Source organism: Melospiza georgiana, chromosome 20, assembly GCF_028018845.1.
Source record: "Melospiza georgiana isolate bMelGeo1 chromosome 20, bMelGeo1.pri, whole genome shotgun sequence".
NCBI classification, from domain to species: domain Eukaryota; kingdom Metazoa; phylum Chordata; class Aves; order Passeriformes; family Passerellidae; genus Melospiza; species Melospiza georgiana.
Window position 1 is genome coordinate 597,376 of NC_080449.1, and position 20,457 is coordinate 617,832.

Here is a 20,457-nt window from a genome sequence, read left to right on the forward strand (position 1 = left end):
CACACTGGAGCTGTGAAAGGCAGCCAAAAGGGAGTGCAAAAGTGCCACAACATGGCTGCTTTCACAGCTTTTTCCTTAGGAAGAACCCTAATACGTGGCTGATTTACCTTCCTAGGGTTACTGTTAGGCTTGGGCCAAGGACTTTGAAAACCAGGAAGCCCTGTGCTCCAGGCACACTGCAGCTGTTCAAGGCATCCCAAGGGGAGCGCAAAAGTGACACAACTTGGCTGCCTCCACTGCTATTTCCATGAGACCATCCCCAACCTTAGGCTGGTTTTCCTTCCTAGCGTTGAGTTTTGAGTTAGGCCTAGGGTTAGGGTTCTTTTAACCTGAAAGCCCTGAGTTCCAAGAACACAGCAGCTGCGAAGGACTACCCAAGAAGAGCACAAAAGTACCACCACATGCCTGCCTCCACAGCTATTTCCTTGGGGACATCCCTAATTCCTGGCTGATACGCCTTTCTCGTTGTCGGGTTGGGGTTAGGTAGGCCTTGTGCTAGCATTTTTAAAATCAGGAAGCCCAGACCTCCAGGCACACTGGAGCTGTGAAAGGCATCCAAAAGGGAGTGCAAAAGTGCCACAACATGGCTGCTTTCACAGCTTTTTCCTTAGGAAGAACCCTAATACCCGGCTGATTTACCTTCCTAGGGTTACTGTTAGGCTTGGGCCAAGGACTTTTAAAAGCAGGAAGCCCTGTGCTCCAGGCACACTGCAGCTGTTCAAGGCATCCCAAGGGGAGCGCAAAAGTGACACAACTTGGCTGCCTCCACTGCTATTTCCATGAGACCATCCCCAACCTTAGGCTGGTTTTCCTTCCTAGCGTTGAGGTTTGAGTTAGGCCTAGGGTTAGGGTTCTTTCAACCAGAAAGCCCTGAGTTCCAAGAACACAGCAGCTGCGAAGGACTACCCAAGAAGAGCACAAAAGTACCACCACATGCCTGCCTCCACAGCTATTTCCTTGGGGACATCCCTAATTCCTGGCTGATTTGCCTTTCTCGTCGTCGGGTTGGGGTTAGGTAGGCCTTGTGCTAGGATTTTTAAAATCAGGAAGCCCAGACCTCCAGGCACACTGGAGCTGTGAAAGGCAGCCAAAAGGGATTGCAAAAGTGCCACAACATGGCTGCTTTCACAGCTTTTTCCTTAGGAAGAACCCTAATACCCGGCTGATTTACCTTCCTAGGGTTACTGTTAGGCTTGGGCCAAGGACTTTTAAAACCAGGAAGCCCTGTGCTCCAGGCACACTGCAGCTGTTCAAGGCATCCCAATGGGAGTGCAAAAGTGACACAACTTGGCTGCCTCCACTGCTATTTCCATGAGACCATCCCGAATCATAGGCTGATTTTCCTTCCTAGCGTTGAGGTTTGAGTTAGGCCTAGGGTTAGAGTTTTAAAACCAGAAAGCCCTGAGTTCCAAGAACACAGCAGCTGCGAAGGACTACCCAAGAAGAGCACAAAAGTACCACAACATGCCTGCCTCCACAGCTATTTCCTTGGGGACATCCCTAATTCCTGGCTGATTTGCCTTTCTTGTCGTCGGGTTGGGGTTAGGTAGGCCTTGTGCTAGGATATTTAAAAGCAGGAAACCCAGACCTCCAAGCACACTGGAGCTGTGAAAGGCATCCAAAAGGGAGTGCAAAAGGGCCACAACATGGCTGCTTTCACAGCTTTTTTCTTGGCACCATCACTATACCTTCTCTGATATATCTCCCTAGGGTTAGGGTTAGGGTTCAGCCTAGGGCTAGGATTTTTTGAACCAGGAAGCCCTGTGTTCCAGGCTTACTGTAGCTGCCAAAGGCATCCAAGGGAGCGCAGAAGTGCCACAACATGGCTGCTTTCACAGCTTTTTCCTTAGGAAGAACCCTAATACCCGGCTGATTTACCTTCCTAGGGTTACTGTTAGGCTTGGGCCAAGGACTTTGAAAACCAGGAAGCCCTGTGCTCCAGGCACACTGCAGCTGTTCAAGGCATCCCAAGGGGAGCGCAAAAGTGACACAACTTGGCTGCCTCCACTGCTATTTCCATGAGACCATCCCCAACCTTAGGCTGGTTTTCCTTCCTAGCGTTGAGTTTTGAGTTAGGCCTAGGGTTAGTGTTCTTTTAACCTGAAAGCCCTGAGTTCCAAGAACACAGCAGCTGCGAAGGACTACCCAAGAAGAGCACAAAAGTACCACCACATGCCTGCCTCCACAGCTATTTCCTTGGGGACATCCCTAATTCCTGGCTGATACGCCTTTCTCGTTGTCGGGTTGGGGTTAGGTAGGCCTTGTGCTAGGATTTTTAAAATCAGGAAGCCCAGACCTCCAGGCACACTGGAGCTGTGAAAGGCATCCAAAAGGGAGTGCAAAAGTGCCACAACATGGCTGCTTTCACAGCTTTTTCCTTAGGAAGAACCCTAATACCCAGCTGATTTACCTTCCTAGGGTTACTGTTAGGCTTGGGCCAAGGACTTTGAAAACCAGGAAGCCCTGTGCTCCAGGCACACTGCAGCTGTTCAAGGCATCCCAAGGGGAGCGCAAAAGTGACACAACTTGGCTGCCTCCACTGCTATTTCCATGAGACCATCCCCAACCTTAGGCTGGTTTTCCTTCCTAGCGTTGAGGTTTGAGTTAGGCCTAGGGTTAGGGTTCTTTTAACCTGAAAGCCCTGAGTTCCAAGAATACAGCAGCTGCGAAGGACTACCCAAGAAGAGCACAAAAGTACCACCACATGCCTGCCTCCACAGCTATTTCCTTGGGGACATCCCTAATTCCTGGCTGATTTGCCTTTCTCGTCGTCGGGTTGGGGTTAGGTAGGCCTTGTGCTAGGATTTTTAAAATCAGGAAGCCCAGACCTCCAGGCACACTGGAGCTGTGAAAGGCAGCCAAAAGGGATTGCAAAAGTGCCACAACATGGCTGCTTTCACAGCTTTTTCCTTAGGAAGAACCCTAATACCCGGCTGATTTACCTACCTAGGGTTACTGTTAGGCTTGGGCCAAGGACTTTTAAAACCAGGAAGCCCTGTGCTCCAAGCACACTGCAGCTGTTCAAGGCATCCCAATGGGAGTGCAAAAGTGACACAACTTGGCTGCCTCCACTGCTATTTCCATGAGACCATCCCGAATCATAGGCTGATTTTCCTTCCTAGCGTTGAGGTTTGAGTTAGGCCTAGGGTTAGAGTTTTAAAACCAGAAAGCCCTGAGTTCCAAGAACACAGCAGCTGCGAAGGACTACCCAAGAAGAGCACAAAAGTACCACCACATGCCTGCCTCCACAGCTATTTCCTTGGGGACATCCCTAATTCCTGGCTGATTTGCCTTTCTCGTCGTCGGGTTGGGGTTAGGTAGGCCTTGTGCTAGGATATTTAAAAGCAGGAAACCCAGACCTCCAAGCACACTGGAGCTGTGAAAGGCATCCAAAAGGGAGTGCAAAAGGGCCACAACATGGCTGCTTTCACAGCTTTTTTCTTGGCACCATCACTATACCTTCTCTGATATATCTCCCTAGGGTTAGGGTTAGGGTTCAGCCTAGGGCTAGGATTTTTTGAACCAGGAAGCCCTGTGTTCCAGGCTTACTGTAGCTGCCAAAGGCATCCAAGGGAGCGCAGAAGTGCCACAACATGGCTGCTTTCACAGCTTTTTCCTTAGGAAGAACCCTAATACCCGGCTGATTTACCTTCCTAGGGTTACTGTTAGGCTTGGGCCAAGGACTTTGAAAACCAGGAAGCCCTGTGCTCCAGGCACACTGCAGCTGTTCAAGGCATCCCAAGGGGAGCGCAAAAGTGACACAACTTGGCTGCCTCCACTGCTATTTCCATGAGACCATCCCCAACCTTAGGCTGGTTTTCCTTCCTAGCGTTGAGGTTTGAGTTAGGCCTAGGGTTAGGGTTCTTTCAACCAGAAAGCCCTGAGTTCCAAGAATACAGCAGCTGCGAAGGACTACCCAAGAAGAGCACAAAAGTACCACCACATGCCTGCCTCCACAGCTATTTCCTTGGGGACATCCCTAATTCCTGGCTGATTTGCCTTTCTCGTCGTCGGGTTGGGGTTAGGTAGGCCTTGTGCTAGGATTTTTAAAATCAGGAAGCCCAGACCTCCAGGCACACTGGAGCTGTGAAAGGCAGCCAAAAGGGAGTGCAAAAGTGCCACAACATGGCTGCTTTCACAGCTTTTTCCTTAGGAAGAACCCTAATACCCGGCTGATTTACCTTCCTAGGGTTACTGTTAGGCTTCGGGCTAGGACTTTTAAAACCAGGAAGCCCTGTGCTCCAGGCACACTGCAGCTGTTCAAGGCATCCCAAGGGGAGCGCAAAAGTGACACAACTTGGCTGCCTCCACTGCTATTTCCATGAGACCATCCCCAACCTTAGGCTGATTTTCCTTCCTAGCGTTGAGGTTTGAGTTAGGCCTAGGGTTAGAGTTTTTTAACCAGAAAGCCCTGAGTTCCAAGAACACAGCAGCTGCGAAGGACTACCCAAGAAGAGCACAAAAGTACCACAACATGCCTGCCTCCACAGCTATTTCCTTGGGGACATCCCTAATTCCTGGCTGATTTGCCTTTCTCATCGTCGGGTTGGGGTTAGGTAGGCCTTGTGCTAGGATATTTAAAAGCAGGAAACCCAGACCTCCAAGCACACTGGAGCTGTGAAATGCATCCAAAAGGGAGTGCAAAAGGGCCACAACATGGCTGCTTTCACAGCTTTTTTCTGTGCACCAACACTATACCTTCTCTGATATATCTCCCTAGGGTTAGGGTTCAGCCTAGGGCTAGGATTTTTTGAACCAGGAAGCCCTGTGTTCCAGGCTTACTGTAGCTGCCAAAGGCATCCCAAAGGGAGCGCAGAAGTGCCACAACATGGCTGCTTTCACAGCTTTTTCCTTAGGAAGAACCCTAATACCCGGCTGATTTACCTTCCTAGGGTTACTGTTAGGCTTGGACCAAGGACTTTTAAAACCAGGAAGCCCTGTGCTCCAGGCACCCTGCAGCTGTTCAAGGCATCCCAAGGGGAGCGCAAAAGTGACACAACTTGGCTGCCTCCACTGCTATTTCCATGAGACCATCCTGAACCATAGGCTGATTTTCCTTCCTAGCGTTGAGGTTTGAGTTAGGCCTAGGGTTAGGGTTCTTTCAACCAGAAAGCCCTGAGTTCCAAGAATACAGCAGCTGCGAAGGACTACCCAAGAAGAGCACAAAAGTACCACAACATGCCTGCCTCCCCAGCTATTTCATTGGGCACATCCCTAATTCCTGGCTGATTTGCCTTTCTCGTCGTCGGGTTGGGGTTAGGTAGGCCTTGTGCTAGGATTTTTAAAATCAGGAAGCCCAGACCTCCAGGCACACTGGAGCTGTGAAAGGCAGCCAAAAGGGAGTGCAAAAGTGCCACAACATGGCTGCTTTCACAGCTTTTTCCTTAGGAAGAACCCTAATACCCGGCTGATTTACCTTCCTAGGGTTACTGTTAGGCTTGGGCCAAGGACTTTTAAAATCAGGAAGCCCTGTGCTCCAGGCACACTGCAGCTGTTCAAGGCATCCCAATGGGAGTGCAAAAGTGACACAACTTGGCTGCCTCCACTGCTATTTCCATGAGACCATCCCGAATCATAGGCTGATTTTCCTTCCTAGCGTTGAGGTTTGAGTTAGGCCTAGGGTTAGAGTTTTAAAACCAGAAAGCCCTGAGTTCCAAGAACACAGCAGCTGCGAAGGACTACCCAAGAAGAGCACAAAAGTACCACCACATGCCTGCCTCCACAGCTATTTCCTTGGGGACATCCCTAATTCCTGGCTGATTTGCCTTTCTCGTCGTCGGGTTGGGGTTAGGTAGGCCTTGTGCTAGGATTTTTAAAATCAGGAAGCCCAGACCTCCAGGCACACTGGAGCTGTGAAAGGCAGCCAAAAGGGATTGCAAAAGTGCCACAACATGGCTGCTTTCACAGCTTTTTCCTTAGGAAGAACCCTAATACCCGGCTGATTTACCTTCCTAGGGTTACTGTTAGGCTTGGGCCAAGGACTTTTAAAACCAGGAAGCCCTGTGCTCCAGGCACACTGCAGCTGTTCAAGGCATCCCAATGGGAGTGCAAAAGTGACACAACTTGGCTGCCTCCACTGCTATTTCCATGAGACCATCCCGAATCATAGGCTGATTTTCCTTCCTAGCGTTGAGGTTTGAGTTAGGCCTAGGGTTAGAGTTTTAAAACCAGAAAGCCCTGAGTTCCAAGAACACAGCAGCTGCGAAGGACTACCCAAGAAGAGCACAAAAGTACCACAACATGCCTGCCTCCACAGCTATTTCCTTGGGGACATCCCTAATTCCTGGCTGATTTGCCTTTCTCGTCGTCGGGTTGGGGTTAGGTAGGCCTTGTGCTAGGATATTTAAAAGCAGGAAACCCAGACCTCCAAGCACACTGGAGCTGTGAAAGGCATCCAAAAGGGAGTGCAAAAGGGCCACAACATGGCTGCTTTCACAGCTTTTTTCTTGGCACCATCACTATACCTTCTCTGATATATCTCCCTAGGGTTAGGTTTAGGGTTCAGCCTAGGGCTAGGATTTTTTGAACCAGGAAGCCCTGTGTTCCAGGCTTACTGTAGCTGCCAAAGGCATCCAAGGGAGCGCAGAAGTGCCACAACATGGCTGCTTTCACAGCTTTTTCCTTAGGAAGAACCCTAATACCCGGCTGATTTACCTTCCTAGGGTTACTGTTAGGCTTGGGCCAAGGACTTTGAAAACCAGGAAGCCCTGTGCTCCAGGCACACTGCAGCTGTTCAAGGCATCCCAAGGGGAGCGCAAAAGTGACACAACTTGGCTGCCTCCACTGCTATTTCCATGAGACCATCCCCAACCTTAGGCTGGTTTTCCTTCCTAGCGTTGAGTTTTGAGTTAGGCCTATGGTTAGTGTTCTTTTAACCTGAAAGCCCTGAGTTCCAAGAACACAGCAGCTGCGAAGGACTACCCAAGAAGAGCACAAAAGTACCACCACATGCCTGCCTCCACAGCTATTTCCTTGGGGACATCCCTAATTCCTGGCTGATACGCCTTTCTCGTCGTCGGGTTGGGGTTAGGTAGGCCTTGTGCTAGGATTTTTAAAATCAGGAAGCCCAGACCTCCAGGCACACTGGAGCTGTGAAAGGCAGCCAAAAGGGATTGCAAAAGTGCCACAACATGGCTGCTTTCACAGCTTTTTCCTTAGGAAGAACCCTAATACCCGGCTGATTTACCTTCTTAGGGTTACTGTTAGGTTTGGGCCAAGGACTTTTAAAACCAGGAAGCCCTGTGCTCCAGGCACACTGCAGCTGTTCAAGGCATCCCAACGGGAGCACAAAAGTGACACAACTTGGCTGCCTCCACTGCTATTTCCATGAGACCATCCCCAACCATAGGCTGATTTTCCTTCCTAGCGTTGAGGTTTGAGTTAGGCCTAGGGTTAGAGGTTTTTAACCAGAAAGCCCTGAGTTCCAAGAACACAGCAGCTGCGAAGGACTACCCAAGAAGAGCACAAAAGTACCACAACATGCCTGCCTCCACAGCTATTTCCTTGGGGACATCCCTAATTCCTGGCTGATTTGCCTTTCTCGTCGTCGGGTTGAGGTTAGGTAGGCCTTGTGCTAGGATTTTTAAAATCAGGAAGCCCAGACCTCCAGGCACACTGGAGCTGTGAAAGGCAGCCAAAAGGGAGTGCAAAAGTGCCACAACATGGCTGCTTTCACAGCTTTTTCCTTAGGAAGAACCCTAATACCCGGCTGATTTACCTTCCTAGGGTTACTGTTAGGCTTCGGGCTAGGACTTTTAAAACCAGGAAGCCCTGTGCTCCAGGCACACTGCAGCTGTTCAAGGCATCCCAAGGGGAGCGCAAAAGTGACACAACTTGGCTGCCTCCACTGCTATTTCCATGAGACCATCCCCAACCTTAGGCTGATTTTCCTTCCTAGCGTTGAGGTTTGAGTTAGGCCTAGGGTTAGAGTTTTTTAACCAGAAAGCCCTGAGTTCCAAGAACACAGCAGCTGCGAAGGACTACCCAAGAAGAGCACAAAAGTACCACAACATGCCTGCCTCCACAGCTATTTCCTTGGGGACATCCCTAATTCCTGGCTGATTTGCCTTTCTCATCGTCGGGTTGGGGTTAGGTAGGCCTTGTGCTAGGATATTTAAAAGCAGGAAACCCAGACCTCCAAGCACACTGGAGCTGTGAAATGCATCCAAAAGGGAGTGCAAAAGGGCCACAACATGGCTGCTTTCACAGCTTTTTTCTGTGCACCAACACTATACCTTCTCTGATATATCTCCCTAGGGTTAGGGTTCAGCCTAGGGCTAGGATTTTTTGAACCAGGAAGCCCTGTGTTCCAGGCTTACTGTAGCTGCCAAAGGCATCCCAAAGGGAGCGCAGAAGTGCCACAACATGGCTGCTTTCACAGCTTTTTCCTTAGGAAGAACCCTAATACCCGGCTGATTTACCTTCCTAGGGTTACTGTTAGGCTTGGACCAAGGACTTTTAAAACCAGGAAGCCCTGTGCTCCAGGCACCCTGCAGCTGTTCAAGGCATCCCAAGGGGAGCGCAAAAGTGACACAACTTGGCTGCCTCCACTGCTATTTCCATGAGACCATCCTGAACCATAGGCTGATTTTCCTTCCTAGCGTTGAGGTTTGAGTTAGGCCTAGGGTTAGGGTTCTTTCAACCAGAAAGCCCTGAGTTCCAAGAATACAGCAGCTGCGAAGGACTACCCAAGAAGAGCACAAAAGTACCACAACATGCCTGCCTCCCCAGCTATTTCATTGGGCACATCCCTAATTCCTGGCTGATTTGCCTTTCTCGTCGTCGGGTTGGGGTTAGGTAGGCCTTGTGCTAGGATTTTTAAAATCAGGAAGCCCAGACCTCCAGGCACACTGGAGCTGTGAAAGGCAGCCAAAAGGGAGTGCAAAAGTGCCACAACATGGCTGCTTTCACAGCTTTTTCCTTAGGAAGAACCCTAATACCCGGCTGATTTACCTTCCTAGGGTTACTGTTAGGCTTGGGCCAAGGACTTTTAAAATCAGGAAGCCCTGTGCTCCAGGCACACTGCAGCTGTTCAAGGCATCCCAATGGGAGTGCAAAAGTGACACAACTTGGCTGCCTCCACTGCTATTTCCATGAGACCATCCCGAATCATAGGCTGATTTTCCTTCCTAGCGTTGAGGTTTGAGTTAGGCCTAGGGTTAGAGTTTTAAAACCAGAAAGCCCTGAGTTCCAAGAACACAGCAGCTGCGAAGGACTACCCAAGAAGAGCACAAAAGTACCACCACATGCCTGCCTCCACAGCTATTTCCTTGGGGACATCCCTAATTCCTGGCTGATTTGCCTTTCTCGTCGTCGGGTTGGGGTTAGGTAGGCCTTGTGCTAGGATTTTTAAAATCAGGAAGCCCAGACCTCCAGGCACACTGGAGCTGTGAAAGGCAGCCAAAAGGGATTGCAAAAGTGCCACAACATGGCTGCTTTCACAGCTTTTTCCTTAGGAAGAACCCTAATACCCGGCTGATTTACCTTCCTAGGGTTACTGTTAGGCTTGGGCCAAGGACTTTTAAAACCAGGAAGCCCTGTGCTCCAGGCACACTGCAGCTGTTCAAGGCATCCCAATGGGAGTGCAAAAGTGACACAACTTGGCTGCCTCCACTGCTATTTCCATGAGACCATCCCGAATCATAGGCTGATTTTCCTTCCTAGCGTTGAGGTTTGAGTTAGGCCTAGGGTTAGAGTTTTAAAACCAGAAAGCCCTGAGTTCCAAGAACACAGCAGCTGCGAAGGACTACCCAAGAAGAGCACAAAAGTACCACAACATGCCTGCCTCCACAGCTATTTCCTTGGGGACATCCCTAATTCCTGGCTGATTTGCCTTTCTCGTCGTCGGGTTGGGGTTAGGTAGGCCTTGTGCTAGGATATTTAAAAGCAGGAAACCCAGACCTCCAAGCACACTGGAGCTGTGAAAGGCATCCAAAAGGGAGTGCAAAAGGGCCACAACATGGCTGCTTTCACAGCTTTTTTCTTGGCACCATCACTATACCTTCTCTGATATATCTCCCTAGGGTTAGGTTTAGGGTTCAGCCTAGGGCTAGGATTTTTTGAACCAGGAAGCCCTGTGTTCCAGGCTTACTGTAGCTGCCAAAGGCATCCAAGGGAGCGCAGAAGTGCCACAACATGGCTGCTTTCACAGCTTTTTCCTTAGGAAGAACCCTAATACCCGGCTGATTTACCTTCCTAGGGTTACTGTTAGGCTTGGGCCAAGGACTTTGAAAACCAGGAAGCCCTGTGCTCCAGGCACACTGCAGCTGTTCAAGGCATCCCAAGGGGAGCGCAAAAGTGACACAACTTGGCTGCCTCCACTGCTATTTCCATGAGACCATCCCCAACCTTAGGCTGGTTTTCCTTCCTAGCGTTGAGTTTTGAGTTAGGCCTATGGTTAGTGTTCTTTTAACCTGAAAGCCCTGAGTTCCAAGAACACAGCAGCTGCGAAGGACTACCCAAGAAGAGCACAAAAGTACCACCACATGCCTGCCTCCACAGCTATTTCCTTGGGGACATCCCTAATTCCTGGCTGATACGCCTTTCTCGTCGTCGGGTTGGGGTTAGGTAGGCCTTGTGCTAGGATTTTTAAAATCAGGAAGCCCAGACCTCCAGGCACACTGGAGCTGTGAAAGGCAGCCAAAAGGGATTGCAAAAGTGCCACAACATGGCTGCTTTCACAGCTTTTTCCTTAGGAAGAACCCTAATACCCGGCTGATTTACCTTCTTAGGGTTACTGTTAGGTTTGGGCCAAGGACTTTTAAAACCAGGAAGCCCTGTGCTCCAGGCACACTGCAGCTGTTCAAGGCATCCCAACGGGAGCACAAAAGTGACACAACTTGGCTGCCTCCACTGCTATTTCCATGAGACCATCCCCAACCATAGGCTGATTTTCCTTCCTAGCGTTGAGGTTTGAGTTAGGCCTAGGGTTAGAGGTTTTTAACCAGAAAGCCCTGAGTTCCAAGAACACAGCAGCTGCGAAGGACTACCCAAGAAGAGCACAAAAGTACCACAACATGCCTGCCTCCACAGCTATTTCCTTGGGGACATCCCTAATTCCTGGCTGATTTGCCTTTCTCGTCGTCGGGTTGGGGTTAGGTAGGCCTTGCGCTAGGATATTTAAAAGCAGGAAACCCAGACCTCCAAGCACACTGGAGCTGTGAAAGGCATCCAATAGGGAGTGCAAAAGTGCCACAACATGGCTGCTTTCACAGCTTTTTTCTTGGCACCATCACTATACCTTCTCTGATATATCTCCCTAGGGTTAGGGTTAGGGTTCAGCCTAGGGCTAGGATTTTTTGAACCAGGAAGCCCTGTGTTCCAGGCTTACTGTAGCTGCCAAAGGCATCCCAAAGGGAGCGCAGAAGTGCCACAACATGGCTGCTTTCACAGCTTTTTCCTAAGGAAGAACCCTAATACCCGGCTGATTTACCTTCCTAGGGTTACTGTTAGGCTTGGGCCAAGGACTTTTAAAATCAGGAAGCCCTGTGCTCCAGGAACACTGCAGCTGTTCAAGGCATCCCAAGGGGAGCGCAAAAGTGACACAACTTGGCTGCCTCCACTGCTATTTCCATGAGACCATCCCGAACCATAGGCTGATTTTCCTTCCTAGCGTTGAGGTTTGAGTTAGGCCTAGGGTTAGAGTTTTTTAACCAGAAAGCCCTGAGTTCCAAGAACACAGCAGCTGCGAAGGACTACCCAAGAAGAGCACAAAAGTACCACCACATGCCTGCCTCCACAGCTATTTCATTGGGCACATCCCTACTTCCTGGCTGATTTGCCTTTCTCGTCGTCGGGTTGGGGTTAGGTAGGCCTTGTGCTAGGATTTTGAAAATCAGGAAGCCCAGACCTCCAGGCACACTGGAGCTGTGAAAGGCATCCAAAAGGGAGTGCAAAAGTGCCACAACATGGCTGCTTTCACAGCTTTTTCCTTAGGAAGAACCCTAATACGTGGCTGATTTACCTTCCTAGGGTTACTGTTAGGCTTGGGCCAAGGACTTTTAAAACCAGGAAGCCCTGTGCTCCAGGCACACTGCAGCTGTTCAAGGCATCCCAAGGGGAGCGCAAAAGTGACACAACTTGGCTGCCTCCACTGCTATTTCCATGAGACCATCCCCAACCTTAGGCTGGTTTTCCTTCCTAGCGTTGAGTTTTGAGTTAGGCCTAGGGTTAGTGTTCTTTTAACCTGAAAGCCCTGAGTTCCAAGAACACAGCAGCTGCGAAGGACTACCCAAGAAGAGCACAAAAGTACCACCACATGCCTGCCTCCACAGCTATTTCCTTGGGGACATCCCTAATTCCTGGCTGATACGCCTTTCTCGTTGTCGGGTTGGGGTTAGGTAGGCCTTGTGCTAGGATTTTTAAAATCAGGATGTCCAGAGCTCCAGGCACACTGGAGCTGTGAAAGGCATCCAAAAGGGAGTGCAAAAGTGCCACAACATGGCTGCTTTCACAGCTTTTTCCTTAGGAAGAACCCTAATACCCGGCTGATTTACCTTCCTAGGGTTACTGTTAGGCTTGGGCCAAGGACTTTTAAAACCAGGAAGCCCTGTGCTCCAGGCACACTGCAGCTGTTCAAGGCATCCCAAGGGGAGCGCAAAAGTGACACATCTTGGCTGCCTCCACTGCTATTTCCATGAGACCATCCCCAACCTTAGGCTGGTTTTCCTTCCTAGCGTTGAGGTTTGAGTTAGGCCTAGGGTTAGGGTTCTTTCAACCAGAAAGCCCTGAGTTCCAAGAACACAGCAGCTGCGAAGGACTACCCAAGAAGAGCACAAAAGTACCACCACATGCCTGCCTCCACAGCTATTTCCTTGGGGACATCCCTAATTCCTGGCTGATTTGCCTTTCTCGTCGTCGGGTTGGGGTTAGGTAGGCCTTGTGCTAGGATTTTTAAAATCAGGAAGCCCAGACCTCCAGGCACACTGGAGCTGTGAAAGGCAGCCAAAAGGGATTGCAAAAGTGCCACAACATGGCTGCTTTCACAGCTTTTTCCTTAGGAAGAACCCTAATACCCGGCTGATTTACCTTCCTAGGGTTACTGTTAGGCTTGGGCCAAGGACTTTTAAAACCAGGAAGCCCTGTGCTCCAGGCACACTGCAGCTGTTCAAGGCATCCCAATGGGAGTGCAAAAGTGACACAACTTGGCTGCCTCCACTGCTATTTCCATGAGACCATCTCGAATCATAGGCTGATTTTCCTTCCTAGCGTTGAGGTTTGAGTTAGGCCTAGGGTTAGAGTTTTAAAACCAGAAAGCCCTGAGTTCCAAGAACACAGCAGCTGCGAAGGACTACCCAAGAAGAGCACAAAAGTACCACAACATGCCTGCCTCCACAGCTATTTCCTTGGGGACATCCCTAATTCCTGGCTGATTTGCCTTTCTTGTCGTCGGGTTGGGGTTAGGTAGGCCTTGTGCTAGGATATTTAAAAGCAGGAAACCCAGACCTCCAAGCACACTGGAGCTGTGAAAGGCATCCAAAAGGGAGTGCAAAAGGGCCACAACATGGCTGCTTTCACAGCTTTTTTCTTGGCACCATCACTATACCTTCTCTGATATATCTCCCTAGGGTTAGGGTTAGGGTTCAGCCTAGGGCTAGGATTTTTTGAACCAGGAAGCCCTGTGTTCCAGGCTTACTGTAGCTGTGAAAGGCATCCAAGGGAGCGCAGAAGTGCCACAACATGGCTGCTTTCACAGCTTTTTCCTTAGGAAGAACCCTAATACCCGGCTGATTTACCTTCCTAGGGTTACTGTTAGGCTTGGGCCAAGGACTTTGAAAACCAGGAAGCCCTGTGCTCCAGGCACACTGCAGCTGTTCAAGGCATCCCAAGGGGAGCGCAAAAGTGACACAACTTGGCTGCCTCCACTGCTATTTCCATGAGACCATCCCCAACCTTAGGCTGGTTTTCCTTCCTAGCGTTGAGTTTTGAGTTAGGCCTAGGGTTAGTGTTCTTTTAACCTGAAAGCCCTGAGTTCCAAGAACACAGCAGCTGCGAAGGACTACCCAAGAAGAGCACAAAAGTACCACCACATGCCTGCCTCCACAGCTATTTCCTTGGGGACATCCCTAATTCCTGGCTGATACGCCTTTCTCGTTGTCGGGTTGGGGTTAGGTAGGCCTTGTGCTAGGATTTTTAAAATCAGGAAGCCCAGACCTCCAGGCACACTGGAGCTGTGAAAGGCATCCAAAAGGGAGTGCAAAAGTGCCACAACATGGCTGCTTTCACAGCTTTTTCCTTAGGAAGAACCCTAATACCCAGCTGATTTACCTTCCTAGGGTTACTGTTAGGCTTGGGCCAAGGACTTTGAAAACCAGGAAGCCCTGTGCTCCAGGCACACTGCAGCTGTTCAAGGCATCCCAAGGGGAGCGCAAAAGTGACACAACTTGGCTGCCTCCACTGCTATTTCCATGAGACCATCCCCAACCTTAGGCTGGTTTTCCTTCCTAGCGTTGAGGTTTGAGTTAGGCCTAGGGTTAGGGTTCTTTTAACCTGAAAGCCCTGAGTTCCAAGAATACAGCAGCTGCGAAGGACTACCCAAGAAGAGCACAAAAGTACCACCACATGCCTGCCTCCACAGCTATTTCCTTGGGGACATCCCTAATTCCTGGCTGATTTGCCTTTCTCGTCGTCGGGTTGGGGTTAGGTAGGCCTTGTGCTAGGATTTTTAAAATCAGGAAGCCCAGACCTCCAGGCACACTGGAGCTGTGAAAGGCAGCCAAAAGGGATTGCAAAAGTGCCACAACATGGCTGCTTTCACAGCTTTTTCCTTAGGAAGAACCCTAATACCCGGCTGATTTACCTACCTAGGGTTACTGTTAGGCTTGGGCCAAGGACTTTTAAAACCAGGAAGCCCTGTGCTCCAAGCACACTGCAGCTGTTCAAGGCATCCCAATGGGAGTGCAAAAGTGACACAACTTGGCTGCCTCCACTGCTATTTCCATGAGACCATCCCGAATCATAGGCTGATTTTCCTTCCTAGCGTTGAGGTTTGAGTTAGGCCTAGGGTTAGAGTTTTAAAACCAGAAAGCCCTGAGTTCCAAGAACACAGCAGCTGCGAAGGACTACCCAAGAAGAGCACAAAAGTACCACCACATGCCTGCCTCCACAGCTATTTCCTTGGGGACATCCCTAATTCCTGGCTGATTTGCCTTTCTCGTCGTCGGGTTGGGGTTAGGTAGGCCTTGTGCTAGGATATTTAAAAGCAGGAAACCCAGACCTCCAAGCACACTGGAGCTGTGAAAGGCATCCAAAAGGGAGTGCAAAAGGGCCACAACATGGCTGCTTTCACAGCTTTTTTCTTGGCACCATCACTATACCTTCTCTGATATATCTCCCTAGGGTTAGGGTTAGGGTTCAGCCTAGGGCTAGGATTTTTTGAACCAGGAAGCCCTGTGTTCCAGGCTTACTGTAGCTGCCAAAGGCATCCAAGGGAGCGCAGAAGTGCCACAACATGGCTGCTTTCACAGCTTTTTCCTTAGGAAGAACCCTAATACCCGGCTGATTTACCTTCCTAGGGTTACTGTTAGGCTTGGGCCAAGGACTTTGAAAACCAGGAAGCCCTGTGCTCCAGGCACACTGCAGCTGTTCAAGGCATCCCAAGGGGAGCGCAAAAGTGACACAACTTGGCTGCCTCCACTGCTATTTCCATGAGACCATCCCCAACCTTAGGCTGGTTTTCCTTCCTAGCGTTGAGGTTTGAGTTAGGCCTAGGGTTAGGGTTCTTTCAACCAGAAAGCCCTGAGTTCCAAGAATACAGCAGCTGCGAAGGACTACCCAAGAAGAGCACAAAAGTACCACCACATGCCTGCCTCCACAGCTATTTCCTTGGGGACATCCCTAATTCCTGGCTGATTTGCCTTTCTCGTCGTCGGGTTGGGGTTAGGTAGGCCTTGTGCTAGGATTTTTAAAATCAGGAAGCCCAGACCTCCAGGCACACTGGAGCTGTGAAAGGCAGCCAAAAGGGAGTGCAAAAGTGCCACAACATGGCTGCTTTCACAGCTTTTTCCTTAGGAAGAACCCTAATACCCGGCTGATTTACCTTCCTAGGGTTACTGTTAGGCTTCGGGCTAGGACTTTTAAAACCAGGAAGCCCTGTGCTCCAGGCACACTGCAGCTGTTCAAGGCATCCCAAGGGGAGCGCAAAAGTGACACAACTTGGCTGCCTCCACTGCTATTTCCATGAGACCATCCCCAACCTTAGGCTGATTTTCCTTCCTAGCGTTGAGGTTTGAGTTAGGCCTAGGGTTAGAGTTTTTTAACCAGAAAGCCCTGAGTTCCAAGAACACAGCAGCTGCGAAGGACTACCCAAGAAGAGCACAAAAGTACCACAACATGCCTGCCTCCACAGCTATTTCCTTGGGGACATCCCTAATTCCTGGCTGATTTGCCTTTCTCATCGTCGGGTTGGGGTTAGGTAGGCCTTGTGCTAGGATATTTAAAAGCAGGAAACCCAGACCTCCAAGCACACTGGAGCTGTGAAATGCATCCAAAAGGGAGTGCAAAAGGGCCACAACATGGCTGCTTTCACAGCTTTTTTCTGTGCACCAACACTATACCTTCTCTGATATATCTCCCTAGGGTTAGGGTTCAGCCTAGGGCTAGGATTTTTTGAACCAGGAAGCCCTGTGTTCCAGGCTTACTGTAGCTGCCAAAGGCATCCCAAAGGGAGCGCAGAAGTGCCACAACATGGCTGCTTTCACAGCTTTTTCCTTAGGAAGAACCCTAATACCCGGCTGATTTACCTTCCTAGGGTTACTGTTAGGCTTGGACCAAGGACTTTTAAAACCAGGAAGCCCTGTGCTCCAGGCACCCTGCAGCTGTTCAAGGCATCCCAAGGGGAGCGCAAAAGTGACACAACTTGGCTGCTTTCACAGCTTTTTCCTTAGGAAGAACCCTAATACCCGGCTGATTTACCTTCCTAGGGTTACTGTTAGGCTTGGACCAAGGACTTTTAAAACCAGGAAGCCCTGTGCTCCAGGCACCCTGCAGCTGTTCAAGGCATCCCAAGGGGAGCGCAAAAGTGACACAACTTGGCTGCCTCCACTGCTATTTCCATGAGACCATCCTGAACCATAGGCTGATTTTCCTTCCTAGCGTTGAGGTTTGAGTTAGGCCTAGGGTTAGGGTTCTTTCAACCAGAAAGCCCTGAGTTCCAAGAATACAGCAGCTGCGAAGGACTACCCAAGAAGAGCACAAAAGTACCACAACATGCCTGCCTCCCCAGCTATTTCATTGGGCACATCCCTAATTCCTGGCTGATTTGCCTTTCTCGTCGTCGGGTTGGGGTTAGGTAGGCCTTGTGCTAGGATTTTTAAAATCAGGAAGCCCAGACCTCCAGGCACACTGGAGCTGTGAAAGGCAGCCAAAAGGGAGTGCAAAAGTGCCACAACATGGCTGCTTTCACAGCTTTTTCCTTAGGAAGAACCCTAATACCCGGCTGATTTACCTTCCTAGGGTTACTGTTAGGCTTGGGCCAAGGACTTTTAAAATCAGGAAGCCCTGTGCTCCAGGCACACTGCAGCTGTTCAAGGCATCCCAATGGGAGTGCAAAAGTGACACAACTTGGCTGCCTCCACTGCTATTTCCATGAGACCATCCCGAATCATAGGCTGATTTTCCTTCCTAGCGTTGAGGTTTGAGTTAGGCCTAGGGTTAGAGTTTTAAAACCAGAAAGCCCTGAGTTCCAAGAACACAGCAGCTGCGAAGGACTACCCAAGAAGAGCACAAAAGTACCACCACATGCCTGCCTCCACAGCTATTTCCTTGGGGACATCCCTAATTCCTGGCTGATTTGCCTTTCTCGTCGTCGGGTTGGGGTTAGGTAGGCCTTGTGCTAGGATTTTTAAAATCAGGAAGCCCAGACCTCCAGGCACACTGGAGCTGTGAAAGGCAGCCAAAAGGGATTGCAAAAGTGCCACAACATGGCTGCTTTCACAGCTTTTTCCTTAGGAAGAACCCTAATACCCGGCTGATTTACCTTCCTAGGGTTACTGTTAGGCTTGGGCCAAGGACTTTTAAAACCAGGAAGCCCTGTGCTCCAGGCACACTGCAGCTGTTCAAGGCATCCCAATGGGAGTGCAAAAGTGACACAACTTGGCTGCCTCCACTGCTATTTCCATGAGACCATCCCGAATCATAGGCTGATTTTCCTTCCTAGCGTTGAGGTTTGAGTTAGGCCTAGGGTTAGAGTTTTAAAACCAGAAAGCCCTGAGTTCCAAGAACACAGCAGCTGCGAAGGACTACCCAAGAAGAGCACAAAAGTACCACAACATGCCTGCCTCCACAGCTATTTCCTTGGGGACATCCCTAATTCCTGGCTGATTTGCCTTTCTCGTCGTCGGGTTGGGGTTAGGTAGGCCTTGTGCTAGGATATTTAAAAGCAGGAAACCCAGACCTCCAAGCACACTGGAGCTGTGAAAGGCATCCAAAAGGGAGTGCAAAAGGGCCACAACATGGCTGCTTTCACAGCTTTTTTCTTGGCACCATCACTATACCTTCTCTGATATATCTCCCTAGGGTTAGGTTTAGGGTTCAGCCTAGGGCTAGGATTTTTTGAACCAGGAAGCCCTGTGTTCCAGGCTTACTGTAGCTGCCAAAGGCATCCAAGGGAGCGCAGAAGTGCCACAACATGGCTGCTTTCACAGCTTTTTCCTTAGGAAGAACCCTAATACCCGGCTGATTTACCTTCCTAGGGTTACTGTTAGGCTTGGGCCAAGGACTTTGAAAACCAGGAAGCCCTGTGCTCCAGGCACACTGCAGCTGTTCAAGGCATCCCAAGGGGAGCGCAAAAGTGACACAACTTGGCTGCCTCCACTGCTATTTCCATGAGACCATCCCCAACCTTAGGCTGGTTTTCCTTCCTAGCGTTGAGTTTTGAGTTAGGCCTATGGTTAGTGTTCTTTTAACCTGAAAGCCCTGAGTTCCAAGAACACAGCAGCTGCGAAGGACTACCCAAGAAGAGCACAAAAGTACCACCACATGCCTGCCTCCACAGCTATTTCCTTGGGGACATCCCTAATTCCTGGCTGATACGCCTTTCTCGTCGTCGGGTTGGGGTTAGGTAGGCCTTGTGCTAGGATTTTTAAAATCAGGAAGCCCAGACCTCCAGGCACACTGGAGCTGTGAAAGGCAGCCAAAAGGGATTGCAAAAGTGCCACAACATGGCTGCTTTCACAGCTTTTTCCTTAGGAAGAACCCTAATACCCGGCTGATTTACCTTCTTAGGGTTACTGTTAGGTTTGGGCCAAGGACTTTTAAAACCAGGAAGCCCTGTGCTCCAGGCACACTGCAGCTGTTCAAGGCATCCCAACGGGAGCACAAAAGTGACACAACTTGGCTGCCTCCACTGCTATTTCCATGAGACCATCCCCAACCATAGGCTGATTTTCCTTCCTAGCGTTGAGGTTTGAGTTAGGCCTAGGGTTAGAGGTTTTTAACCAGAAAGCCCTGAGTTCCAAGAACACAGCAGCTGCGAAGGACTACCCAAGAAGAGCACAAAAGTACCACAACATGCCTGCCTCCACAGCTATTTCCTTGGGGACATCCCTAATTCCTGGCTGATTTGCCTTTCTCGTCGTCGGGTTGGGGTTAGGTAGGCCTTGCGCTAGGATATTTAAAAGCAGGAAACCCAGACCTCCAAGCACACTGGAGCTGTGAAAGGCATCCAATAGGGAGTGCAAAAGTGCCACAACATGGCTGCTTTCACAGCTTTTTTCTTGGCACCATCACTATACCTTCTCTGATATATCTCCCTAGGGTTAGGGTTAGGGTTCAGCCTAGGGCTAGGATTTTTTGAACCAGGAAGCCCTGTGTTCCAGGCTTACTGTAGCTGCCAAAGGCATCCCAAAGGGAGCGCAGAAGTGCCACAACATGGCTGCTTTCACAGCTTTTTCCTAAGGAAGAACCCTAATACCCGGCTGATTTACCTTCCTAGGGTTACTGTTAGGCTTGGGCCAAGGACTTTTAAAATCAGGAAGCCCTGTGCTCCAGGAACACTGCAGCTGTTCAAGGCATCCCAAGGGGAGCGCAAAAGTGACACAACTTGGCTGCCTCCACTGCTATTTCCATGAGACCATCCCGAACCATAGGCTGATTTTCCTTCCTAGCGTTGAGGTTTGAGTTAGGCCTAGGGTTAGAGTTTTAAAACCAGAAAGCCCTGAGTTCCAAGAACACAGCAGCTGCGAAGGACTACCCAAGAAGAGCACAAAAGTACCACAACATGCCTGCCTCCACAGCTATTTCCTTGGGGACATCCCTAATTCCTGGCTGATTTGCCTTTCTTGTCGTCGGGTTGGGGTTAGGTAGGCCTTGTGCTAGGATATTTAAAAGCAGGAAACCCAGACCTCCAAGCACACTGGAGCTGTGAAAGGCATCCAAAAGGGAGTGCAAAAGGGCCACAACATGGCTGCTTTCACAGCTTTTTTCTTGGCACCATCACTATACCTTCTCTGATATATCTCC